Here is a 12,555-nt window from a genome sequence, read left to right as displayed (position 1 = left end):
TGCTGAAGAATTGCCAGAATAATTGTGTGGCAAATTATTCCCAAAAGATGGGTCAGAAAGTCAGTCTCCTCCCAGCCCGACCCCAACAAGGGCTGTTCAGCACTCAGCCGTGGCCCTCTCCTCCCTGGTCGTCATGCTGGAGGCTGCTCCCTCCCAGGCCCTTCTGCCCAAGACAGCCCTCAGAGCCATCTCCCCTCCCTCTGCCCCGTGTCCTCATCCGTCCCACACGTCAGTCCACTTTGGTGGCATCAGACAGGGGAGGAGAGGGCTTTCAGAACCACAGCGAGAGCAGGGAGGGAGGCGGGGGTGGGGGGCCGGCCAGCAAAGGGACGCGGGCTTGCTGCCACCATCCTGCCCCACTGCTTCCCAAGCTCCCCAAGTTCACATCACCTGAGCTCAAGTTATCCTCCAAGCCTCCCTCCGCCAGACATGAAGGTCGTGCATATTTCACAAGGGAGACACAGGGACCAAGGCGAGGCGGGGTCGTGATTCAGCCAGCATCCCTTAACAAGTCAGTAGCGGAGACAGGGCGACCTCCCAGACCTCTGACATCACAGTCTCCATTGCAGTCCGTTCCTCCTGCCCTCCTGGGAGTCTGAGGCACGGCAATATTAACCATGATAGAAAGGCTGATATTAAAACAGAACTGGGCCTAAATGAAGACAGACAGGTTCAAATCTATCACCCTTATGCCCCATCCAGTCAACCTGTCAGCAAGTCCTGTTGGCTGTTCCTTCAAAATGTAAGGGGAATCCAGCTCTCCCTTTCCACTGAGACTACCTGGGGCCCAGGCATCGCGATTTCTGCAGCCGCCTCCTCCCTCTCTCCCAGCTTCCAGCCTGGCGTCTCCCCCAGCCAGCCGCTCCTTTTTGCATGGCAGCCAGAGTCCTCTGTTTAAAATATAAATGGGATCACGTGTCTCTCCCCTGCTTGGAGCCTCCAGCGAATGACTTCTGCTCACACTTAAAATAAAACCCTCATTTCTCACCCTGGTCTGCAGGGCAGGACTCATCTGCCTGCCCTCCACACCTCTCCCCTGCAGTACTTGCCTCGCTCACCCTGTGCTGCTTCCTGCTGTTGGAAACCCCCAGCTCTCCCCACCCCACCCCAGGGCCTTTGCTTGCTCTTCTCTCTCCCTGGAATTCCCAGCCCTCTCCTCTGCACCACCACCCCCCCCTCCCACACACACACAGGTGTCTGCCCAGCACGCTCTTTCTCCCCTTCAGGTCGCAACTCAGATATCACCTCCTCCAAGAGGTCCTCCTGGATTCACATAAAATCCCTCCCATCTTATCAGCTGGGTGACTCTCTCAAATAACTCTTTACCACTTAAAATTACCTTGTTTACCAGTCTGTTCGTTGATAGTCTGTCTTCCCAGTGCACCATCCAGATACTGCTAGGTTAAGGAGCAGGTCTATTTTGTCCAAGCACCCAGTACTTAGTAGGTGCTCCATAAAGACCTGAGAAGAAAGAACGGAAAGACTGGGCCCTGGAGAGAGGAAGAGAGAGAAAGGCAGACCCTTGTGGGCTCCACATGGTAACATCCATTGTTGTTGGGTTCAGTCGCTCAGTCGTGTCCGACTCTTTGTGACCCCATGGACTGCAGCACGCCAGGCCTCCCTGTCCTTCACCAACTCCTGGAGTTTACCCAAACCCATGTCCACTGTGTCGGTGATGCCATCCAACCATCTCATCCTCTGTCACCCCCTTCTCCTCCTGCCCTCAGTCTTTCCCAGCATCAAGGTCTTTTCCAGTGAGTCGGCTCCTTACATCAGGTGGCCAAAGTATTGGAGCTTCAGCTTCAGCATCAATTCTTCCAATGGCTATTCAGGGGGATTTCCTTTAGGATGGACATGCCTGTCACCAAACACCCAAGTAAGAGTCAGGTAACCAAATGGGCCAGCAGGCCCTGAAGCTGGTCCCACCCCTCCATCGACTGCACCCTAGTAGGGGTCGTTTGTCACTTGGCTTGGCCCCCCGGTGAGTCTGGTCCTGGCATATTTGGGACAATCAATACTTCTCCTAATGAGATGGATGGAGACTCAGCAGCCATTATCTCTTGGAAGCTTCTAGCATCACTGTGAATGCCTCTCTCTGAGTTGGGTTTGTGGCTCTTCCTTGACTCACATTACATGGCATTAATGAGAAGAACAGCCAGCGCTTATAGATTTCTGTCTCCCAGGGTCTGATCCTGTACTGAAATGCTTTAAACATGTCACAGCTCCATGACTGCACTGTAAGAGATGGACCATTTCATCCCCATTTTACAGATGGGGAAATTGGGGTTTCGGATACTTCCTAACTAGTCCCAGGTCACAGAGCTGCTCAGTGGGTGAGTTGAGACCCAGGCAGGCTGAGTACAGAATCGGTACTTTCACCCACTACACGGGTACTTCCTGGCACTGGGGAGGCCACGGGCTGAGTGACATCTCCAGGACTCCCAGCTGGTCTCTGCCTTAATTACCTGACCCCAGAGCTTTGGGTCCTGGGGTCCACAGGTGGCCATGTCACAGTGAGCTGGGGTCCTGCTTTCCTGTGTCAGGAACCTCTTCCCTTTCCTCAAGGAGCAGGGACCCAGGTCCATCCAAGCGTGGTTCATTCCTGCAAACCCCATTCTATCCCTCCAGCAAGGAGAAGGCAGTATTGATTCTGCAGGCTCCAGGGATGGTAAATTCACCCCTGTCAGGCAGGCTCTGCCAGGCAGGGGTACAAACAAAGCACTCCAGGACCTAAATCTAGTAAACCTGGGAGACTTGGCAGTGAGGATTGTTGCCGGGAGGGCGGGACTGGGGCCAGGAGAGATTTACGGGACGCCCGCAAGAGAGAGATGGGGGTGGCTTAGCTCATTCTTCTGCCAACCCCAGATTTACATGCTCCAGACCTAGTTCAGTGCCCCCCACGGGACCTCCGGGGCCTTTCAGCCTCTCCTCCTGGCCTTGGGACAATTCGTCACACAGAGAGGAAGCCAAGTGTCATGTATCATTGTGGGTGAGAGTGTGCCTGTGTGTGCTTGAATATGTGTGTGATTTGTGTGTCTCTCTGTGTTGGCCTCAGTATGTTTGTGTATTTCTGTGTATGCATGCATTCAAGTTTCTATCTGTGGCTCCATCTTTCAAATATGTATCAGTATCCCTTAATTTTTCAAACAAATTTTCTGGCCAATCTTAGTTTCTCTAACCAGGGATTGAACCTGTGCCCCCTGCGTTGGAAGCGCAAAGTCTTAACCAATGGACAGCCAAGGAAGTCCTTGTATCCCTTTCAAACAATAGCCTACTGGGAATTTGCTACAAGGTCCACATTCCCCTCCTCTAAGGAACATCCTGAAGCCTCATCTTTCCTTCCTTCTCCTCTGCTAACTTTAGCACAAATCTTGAAAGTTGTCTCTGGTTATATTTGGGGATAAATGAGAACCTGTGTTGTGACATGCCAAGGAAAGGAGCTGGGTGGTCCCAAGCCCCTAGCTGGTGAATACCCTTCTCCTTCCTTCCTGCTAGTTGGTTCTTGTTTAGAGCAAAGATGTTTAGATCCTGTGTCTGTTGTCATTTTTTACAACCCATACAGCCCCTTGATTCTCTTTTCCCTGCTTGAATGACCTGGAAGCTACACAGTGAAATGGCAGCATTACAAAAATCAAAGCAGCCTGAGTCCTTGAACCATTGCATGGAAGACCACCACCCTGGAGGGCCAACAGACCCTCATCAGAATTTGGGGAGAAAAGATAAAACTGTGTTGCATTAAGCCCCAGCCCTTTCTGGGTTTGTTAGTTACTGTAGCCTTAATGAGCTTATCCTGACTAATACAACACCTAAATCATCTTATATATCCCTGCTGATAGGCACAGAAACACTTTGGGATATACTGGGCTTGACTTTTCCTGAGGTCCTGTTCATCTCTGAAACTTGAAGATCCTGACCTCTTCTGATGGCATAATCCTAATTATTCCCCCAGATCACAACCTTGGAGTCTCTGCAAACATAAACTGTCATCTTGACATTGCCACCCAACCTCTGGAGTCTAAAGAGATAAGTCTAAAGATGCTGTCAGGCCCTCCAAGAATGGCAAAGCATGACTCCAGAGGTTTTTTTGTTTTTGCTTTTGCTGTAACTGGGAGGCTTCTATATTTACTACCTCTGGACTGAGCCAACTTCGTGTCAGCCTGTGCTGGGTCAGTGTTCCAAAAGGAACCCAACCCAAACCCCTTCTTCCCAGACACCTTTCTGTGATCCCAAATCCTCCTAACTATGGAGCCCACTTTGACATTAATCACAGCAGAGCCCTAGAAGGACTCTTAGGCTTCAAGCAAGCAGAGGTTCTTGAAGGGTTTATCCTGGCTTCTTGTCCAGTTGACCTGGACACACATGTCCCAGCTGGAGTGTTAGTGCATGCGTGCGTGCTCATCACTAAGTTGTGTGCACAGACATGGGTTCAAATCCCAGCTCTGGCATTTCCTAGCAGTGTGAGCTTTGACAGCCTCTCTGGACCTTGCATTCCTCATCTGCAAAATGTGGATAATAATAGTACCTCATAGGGTTGTCCTGAGGATATATAGAACAGTTCTCTAAGGGAATGTGAATAAGAGCAGCCCTTCGTGTAAACAGAGTAGGGAAACACACCTGTGTGCAAAAATTCTTTTCCTCCATCATCTGGCCAAGTGTCGGTCCTCCCATTGGCGTTGTTACTTTAAATTAGGATACTGCCTCCAGGAATAAACTTGACCTGAGGCAATAGCTTTTTGATTCATTATTGTTCTCAGGCTAAGATTGGCTTCTTAGACGTGTCATTGCCAGTGATGGGAGTGAGTGAGACAGAGGACTGGTGGATTTGGATGAGGGAGAGGAGAGTCAGTGCTTGGACACCGCTGGAGAAGTCCAGTCAAGTGATGAGAAATCCCACACACTGCAGAGAGACAGCATGAAGGTCATATATGAGTCACTTCTCCACATGAGATCCCCATTTCCTCCTGAGTAAAACCCATGGGTTGTACATATTAAGGGTCTAAAGTGGCTGCCACAGTTTTAAATCATGATGGAAATGTGAAATGTTATCAATGCTATTGCCCTTTGTTTTGTTTTTTTTTTGGCTGTACCGTGCAGCATACTGGATCTTAGTTCCCCAGCCAGGGATCGAACCTGTGCCCCCTGCAGTAGGAGCACAGAGTCCCAATCACTGGGCCACCAGGGAGGACCCTGTGATTGCCATTCACATTATTATGTAGCCTCCTTGTGAAAGTCCCTACAAAACGTCCCCTCCCTCCACGCTCTCCGTGCCATCTCCTCCCTGGAGCCCCACACTATGTGGCTGAATGAATGAAAAGCCGACACTCTCCAGTTTCCAGCATCCTCCTGGAATCATCATTTGTTCTCCACGAGGGTGGCTGTTAATTCCTCTGTAGGTGAGAGCCAGGCTTTCAGTTCCCCCCTCTGCTGTCATGGAAACCAGCGCCCTGGCAACTTGGCGTGGAAACAAGAACACTGTTTTTTTCTCTCACCAATGCAGAGGAAGGACTGGAACAACTTCAGGGCAGGCGGAGACCTTCACGTTGATTCAACCTCCTTTCGTAAAGGAACAGCAACCCAGAGGATGCCAACTGGGGAAATTTCTACAAGAAAACAAGAAAGTTAGTCCAGGACTGACTTCAGGACCATGGAAAGTTCCCTGGGGAGCTAAAGGTTGAGTTGAGAGGGAGGAGGAAAAATCAGGCCGGTTCCTATACCTTATCCTCAAGGGGGACAGTATGCTGTATTTAAGAATGCCAAACCACAGGGAGGAAACTTTATTGTTGATTTCACAGTTCCTCAGAGTGTGTCCCAAGGGCTGCATCATGCTGTACCTGGAGCCTCAGTCCTTCTAATACCTGAATCACTTTCTGCAGAGCAGAGCCCTGTATTGTGTATCTTAACATCCCCACCAAAAAAATAATTCTGATGTACATCAGGCTTGAAGCCAACTGATCTCACCCACATTTTGGGGGTGAGAAAATGGATTAGGCAAGATGATGGACATTTCCCAAGTTTAAGAAAAACATAGTGTTTTTTTTTTTTTTCTTTTGACTGCATGAGGCAGTGCATGTGATCCCCTAACCAGGGATTGAACCATGTGCCCCCTGCATTGGAAGCATCAGCATGAAGTCTTAACCACTGGACCACCAGGGAAGTCCCCATGTGCCAAGTTTAAACAGCAAGTTGGAACCAGAACTGGACCCATGTCTCCCCACTCCAAGATTTCTCTAAATCCCCCAGCATCACTTTGGATCCTACCTCTGAGACCTGTGTTGGAGGCCCCAGAGTCACAGAGACAGCCGTGCCTTCGATCATCTCTGAGTTGTCTCCTATGATGCTTATTCTCCTTGGGAGAGGCAAACCATCTTGCTCCCCCATTCACATCCTTGGATCCTAACACACACAAATACTCAAAACATGTTGATGAATTAACTAATCAGTTCCTGGACTGATGAACCAATGAATCAGTGCTGTTCACCAATGCAGGGTGATATCTCTTAGTGGAGCTATAATAATAACTCACATTTATTGAGCAAGTACCATGTGCCAGTTACAGGACTAAGAAACTGACATTCATTGGCTCGTTGAGTTGGCGCAATAACCTGATGAGTCAGAAACTATTATCATTCCCCATTCGAAGATGAAGAAATGCAACTTGGAGAGGTTTAGTAGCTTACCCCCTGGGCACACAGCTCCTGTGGCAGAGCTGGGATTCAGACCTAGGTGTGCTGGATTGAAAGGCTAAGTTCCAAGCCACATTCTCTGCCTGAACCCAGGAAAAGTAGCTTGTCCTTACGAGTGGCTCTTGGGTACCAGGAAGAAGGTTAAACGAAGCAAACAAACAAAAATTCATTCATCTGCGGTATGTTTGGTCGGTAGCCAGAGCCTCTGCTTGGGGTTTACCAAAGAGAGGTAAAATTCACCCATTCATTTGTTCATTCAGTCATTTCTTCATCCTGCAAATGCTTGTTGCCATTGTTGTTGAGGCACAAAGTCGTGTCCAATTCTTTGACACCCATGGACTGCAGCACACCAGGCTTCCCTGTCTCCCGGAGTTTGCTCACACTCTTGTCCATTGAGTCAGTGATGCCATCCAACCATCTCATCCTCTGTCGTCCCCTTCTCCTCCTGCCCTCAATCTTTCCCAGCATCAGGGTCTTTTCCAATGAGTCGGCTCCTTGCATCAGGTGGCCAAAGTATTGGAGCATCAGCTTTGGCACCAGTCCTCCCAATGAATATTCAAGGTTGATTTCCTTGAGGATTGACTGGTTTGATCTCCTCGCTGTCCAAGGGACTTTCAAGAGTCTTCTCCAGCACCACAGTTCAAAATGTTTGTTAGTTACCTGGTACGTGCCAGACCCTGTTCTAGACACTGGTGTACAGAATGGAGCAAGATAGACAAGGTCCCTGCTCTAGTCGAGGGAGATGATCAACGCATAATGAACTAACAAATAGGTATTAGAGTACCAGGCAGGGCTGAGTGCTCAGAAGAATACAGCAGGCTCAGGAGCTAGAGAGTGACAGGTGCTGCTGCTGCTGCTGCTAAGTCGCTTCAGTCGTGTCCAACTCTATGCGACCCCATAGATGGCAGCCCACCACACTCCCCCGTCCCTGGGATTCTCCAGGCAAGAACACTGGGGTGGGTTGCCATTTCCTTCTCCAATGCATGAAAGTGAAAAGTGAAAGTGAAGTTGATCAGTCGTGTCCAACTCTTTGCAACCCCATGGACTGCAGCCTTCCAGGCTCCTCCGTCCATGGGATTTTCCAGGCAAGAGTACTGGAGTGGGGTGCCATCACTCTCCGAAAGAGTGACAGGGCACACAGGAAAACAGCAGAGTGCCGTTGACACAGAGCAGCTGTGTCTACAAGAACCCAAACCACCAGCTGAAACATAACATGTCAGGCAACCCACTGTTTGGCATCAAAACCACCAAACCTTCTGAGTGATCTTCTCCACTGGCCTGATCTATGTTGTCTTATTTTTCTCCTCTCTTTTAACACAATTGTCCCTGGGTAGATAGGAATAGAGCCTGAGGGCTGGAGGCTATGACTGATGCTCCGTTCCCTGGCCCGGCCTGGGGCTTTCTTCTGGTGGAGACTGTGGCTCTTTGAACAGTGAGGATTGGCAGGAATGCCCGCTAAAGTCTCAGAAGGAAGAACAGATGCCTGGCTGTTGACAGCTGTGTTAGCTTTGGGGCTCTCTGGACGCAGGTAACAGAGGCCTTGAACATCTAACGCTAGGAATGAAGGGGGCTTGGGTATAAGGATACGGAAGTGTTTCAAGGAACCCAAGGCGGGACACGCCAGGACCCAGGGGAGGCAGGAAGCCCTCCGGATGTCCAGATCTCAGGCTGTTTCTCTCTTGGCCCCTGGGCCACCCAGTTTGTGTGATGGAAGAGCAGATAGCTGCCTACAGCTCCTGAGTTTTCTAGTTTTGCTCAAAGTCATCCTCTGACACTGGACCTTCTTAGTCCTGATGCCAAAATCCCAGGGAAGCTTCATGCTCTAATTGGCCCATCTGGAACTAGGGGTGCCCCACCTCCTTTGGCCTGCTGGCTCTGCCCAGAGAAGGTAGAACTTCATTGAATAAATATGGCTACTTCGTTCAGTCATGTCCGACTCTTTGTGATCCCAGGGACTGTAGCCTGCCAGGCTTCTCTGTTTATGGAATTCTCCAGTCAAGAATACTGGAGTAGGTAGCCATTCCCTTCTTTAGGGGATCTTCCTGACCCAGGGATTGAACCCAGGTCTCCTGCATTGCAGTCAGATTCTTTACCATCTGAGTCACTAGGGCACTAGGGAAGGATACATATCCCAGGGATCCTGTGCATCAGAGGACCAGCGGGGGAAGTGGTTTTCAGGAAAAACGGTATCACAATCAGAAGCTATGCAGAATCTCATGCCCTTGCCATGACAGTGATACATCCTGGAGCCTAGAAACAGAGAAAATGTGTATTGTGAGGGTTGAGTGACATGGTCAGGGAAGAGTATGTTGTCGGTCCTATGTGGAAGCTAGTGATGGGGGTGGGAGAGTTCAGCTAAACCCACGAACTCTGAAAAGTACCCAAAACTCCACTCAGGAGTCATTGAAATGGCCTCCATAAAGCTGTGAGGCAGAATTATAGATCATCATTTTAATTGAGTAAAATTGGCTATACATTAATATTCATGATTATTAGCGCAGCTAATTTTCCTCTTTATAGAAAGTGAGTGGGGGATCATATCAGCTGCTACTTGCTTTCCCTCCCCTAGATTTCTGCGGGGGAGGTGAAACAGAATAAAAAGCAAGGCTCTTGGAACCAGCCATCAGTTTCTGAACACTGGGTAATTATGAAGGATTTTTAATTACTTTGACCTCTTAGCAGGGGCTATAGAGAAGCATCTTATGAATATAAAAGACAGGCTCCCATGAGCCTCTTGGATGGGCTCCTTTGGCCAGATCAAAGCAGGTTGTCTCAGTGGGAGCAGGCCCCATCTATTCTTCTGTCCTGTCGACCTACTAAGGGTGATCATAACAACAGCAACAATAATAATTGCCGTCAGATCCTAAGCAGGACGAGGAGGGCATTAGCATGAGGTTAGGGTGACCAGGACATCCGTACAAAGTAGGCTGTAATGGGAGAATTGTTTTGTTAATCAAACAATACATTGAGGATAAGAGCAGTCAGATTTCTCACCACCAGAGAAGAAAGTTACAAATACAGAGAGAGAAAACCAGCGTGCACTCCACAGTGATGGGTTAGAATCAGAGGCATTAATGTGACTTTACGGTTTTCAATACATAGGGAAAAAATCTAGAAACACAGGTGTACGCAGACATGTACACACGTATATGCATGTGTCTAGAATTTGGGTTTGATTTTAAATCAACGCAAAAATCATTTATTCTTGGCTGTGCTGGGTCTTCCTTGCTGCATGTGGGCTTTCTCTATCACGGCAAGTGGGGGCTGCTCCCTAGTTGTGGAGACCGGGGCTACTCTCTAGTTGCAACGTGTGGGCTTCTTCTTGCAGTGGCTGCTCTTGTAGACACGGGCTCGAGGGTGAACAGCCTCTGTAGTCTCCTGAATTGGCAGGAAGGTTCTTTAATGCTAATGAAACAGCTCAGTTTGCTAACTATTTCTTGAGCGAGGGATATGGAGTATGTATCCCCTACCGCTGACAAGTCATCCATTGAGGGATGCTCCCCTGGTGTCAGTCTGAGGCACATGGAATTTCCCGGACCAGGAACCAAACCCATGTCCCCTGCATTGGCAGATGAGTTCGCAACCACTTGACCACCAGGGAAGCCCCGATTCCTATTTTAAAGGGAACTCCTAACTGTAGAGAGAGATTAGATGGGGCAAAAAGAGCAAAGATAGGGGCCAAAGAGCAAGTAAGGAGCATAGCCAGTGGCCTCCTTGCCTCCAAGATCTGTCTGACCTGTCTTGTCGCTTGAAGCTGGCACTCCAAAGTACCCCCCTCCATCTCTCCACACTTGCCATGTTTGGCCCAACTTCCCACCAGCTCCTGCATCCCTGCTTGAGCTTTCTCTGGCTGCCCTCAGCAAGTCAGCAGTGTCTGGAATTAATGCTGCCATGACACCAGGAGAGCATCCCTCAGTGGATGACTTGTTAGTGGTAGGGGACACATACCCCAGCTCCCTCACTCAAGAAATATTTAGCAAACTGAGCTGTTCCATTAGCAGTAAAGAACCCTCCTGCCAATTCAGGAGATGTAAGAGACTCAGATTCGATCCCTGGATCGGGAAGATCTCCTGGAGAAGGGCATGGAAACTCCAGTCCTCTTGCCTGGAGAATCCCATGGACAGAGGAACCTGGTGGGCTATAGTCCATGGGGTCGCAAAGAGTTGGACATGACGAGCACGTGAGCATGCATGCACACTACCTCATAGCCGCCTCTTGCAGCCTAGGTTACATTGAGGTTAAAGATGGCATGGGAGGAGGGTGGTGCTGGAACTAAATGAGATCTGGGTTCTATGCCCAGTTCTGCCACTTCATGGGAGACAGAAGCAAGAGGTGTCTAGGCTCCTCAAGCTGGAGCCAGGAAAGATCCTACCTTTTCTAAAATTACTAATTATTTTTGGCTGCACTGGGTCTTCATTGCTGCATGATGGTTTTCTCTGGTTGTGGCGAGAGAGGGCTACTCTCCAGATGTGGTGCCCATTGCTTTTGTGGTGGCTTCTCTTGTTGCAGAACGCAGGCTCTAGGGTGCGTGGGCTTCAGTCGCTGCAGCACGCAGGCTCAGTAATTGTGGTCCATGGGTATTGTTGTCCCGTAGCATGTGGAATCTTCCCAGACCAGGGATCAAACCCAGGTCCCCTGCATTGGCAGGTGGATTCTTAACCACTGGACCACCAGGGAAGTTCAACCTTCCCTTTTTCTGTTATTTTAGTGTCTTCCATCATAAGCCTCCCTGACAGTTGACACCAGAGTTACCCAACAGAACCTTCTGCAGTGATGGAGATGCAATGGATCTTGTGCTGCCCAGTATGGGAGCCACTAACCACACACGTGGCTAGTGGACACTTAAAATGTGGCTAGAGCAGCCGGCTGACTCAAGTTTTCATTTTATTCCCTTTTACCATTCAGGTATGACCTAAATCAAATCCTTTATGAATATACAATGGAAGTGAGAAATAGATTTAAGGGACTAGATCTGATAGAGTGCCTGATGAACTATGGACGGAGGTTCATGACATTGTACAGGAGACAGGGATTAAGACCATCCCCAAGAAAAAGAAATGCAAAAAAGAAAAATGGCTCTCTGAGGAGGCCTTACAAATAGCTGTGAAAAGAAGAGAAGCAAAAAGCAAAGGAGAAAAGGAAAGATATACCCATTTGAATGCAGAGTTCCAAAGAATAGCAAGGAGAGATAAGAAAGCCTTCCTTAGTGATCAATGCAAAGAAATAGAGGAAAACAACAGAAAGGGAAAGACTAGAGATATCTTCAAGAAAATTAGAGATACCAAGGGAACACTTCATGCAAAGATGGGCTCAATAAAGGACAGAAATGATACGAACCTAACAGAAGCAGAAGATATTAAGAAGAAGGGTCAAGAATACACAGAAGAGCTGTACAAAAAAGTTCTTCACGACCCAGATAGTCACGAAGGTATGATCACTCCCACTCACTTAGAGCTGGACATCCTGGAATGTGAAGTCAAGTGGGCCTTAGGAAGCATCACTACGAACAAAGCTAGTGGAGGCGATGGAATTCCAGTTGAACTATTTCAAATTCTAAAAGATGATGCTATGAAAGTGCTGCACTCAATATGTCAGCAAATTTGGAAAACTCAGCAGTGGCCACAGGACTGGAAAAGGTCAGTTTTCATTCCAATCCCAAAGAAAGACAATGCCAAAGAATGCTCAAACTACCGCACAATTGCACTCATCTCACACGCTCGTAAAGTAATGATCAAAGTTCTCCAAGCCAAGCTTCAGCAATATGTGAACCATGAACTTCCAGATGTTTAAGCTGGTTTTAGAAAAAGCAGAGAAACCAGAGATCAAATTGCCAACATTTGCTGGATCATCGAGAAAGCAAGAGAGTTCCAGA

The sequence above is a fragment of the Bubalus kerabau genome, chromosome 16 (assembly GCF_029407905.1).
Source record: "Bubalus kerabau isolate K-KA32 ecotype Philippines breed swamp buffalo chromosome 16, PCC_UOA_SB_1v2, whole genome shotgun sequence".
Lineage (NCBI taxonomy): Eukaryota > Metazoa > Chordata > Mammalia > Artiodactyla > Bovidae > Bubalus > Bubalus kerabau.
The sequence above is the reverse complement of the archived record's forward strand: the minus strand, read 5'-3'. Positions refer to the sequence as shown.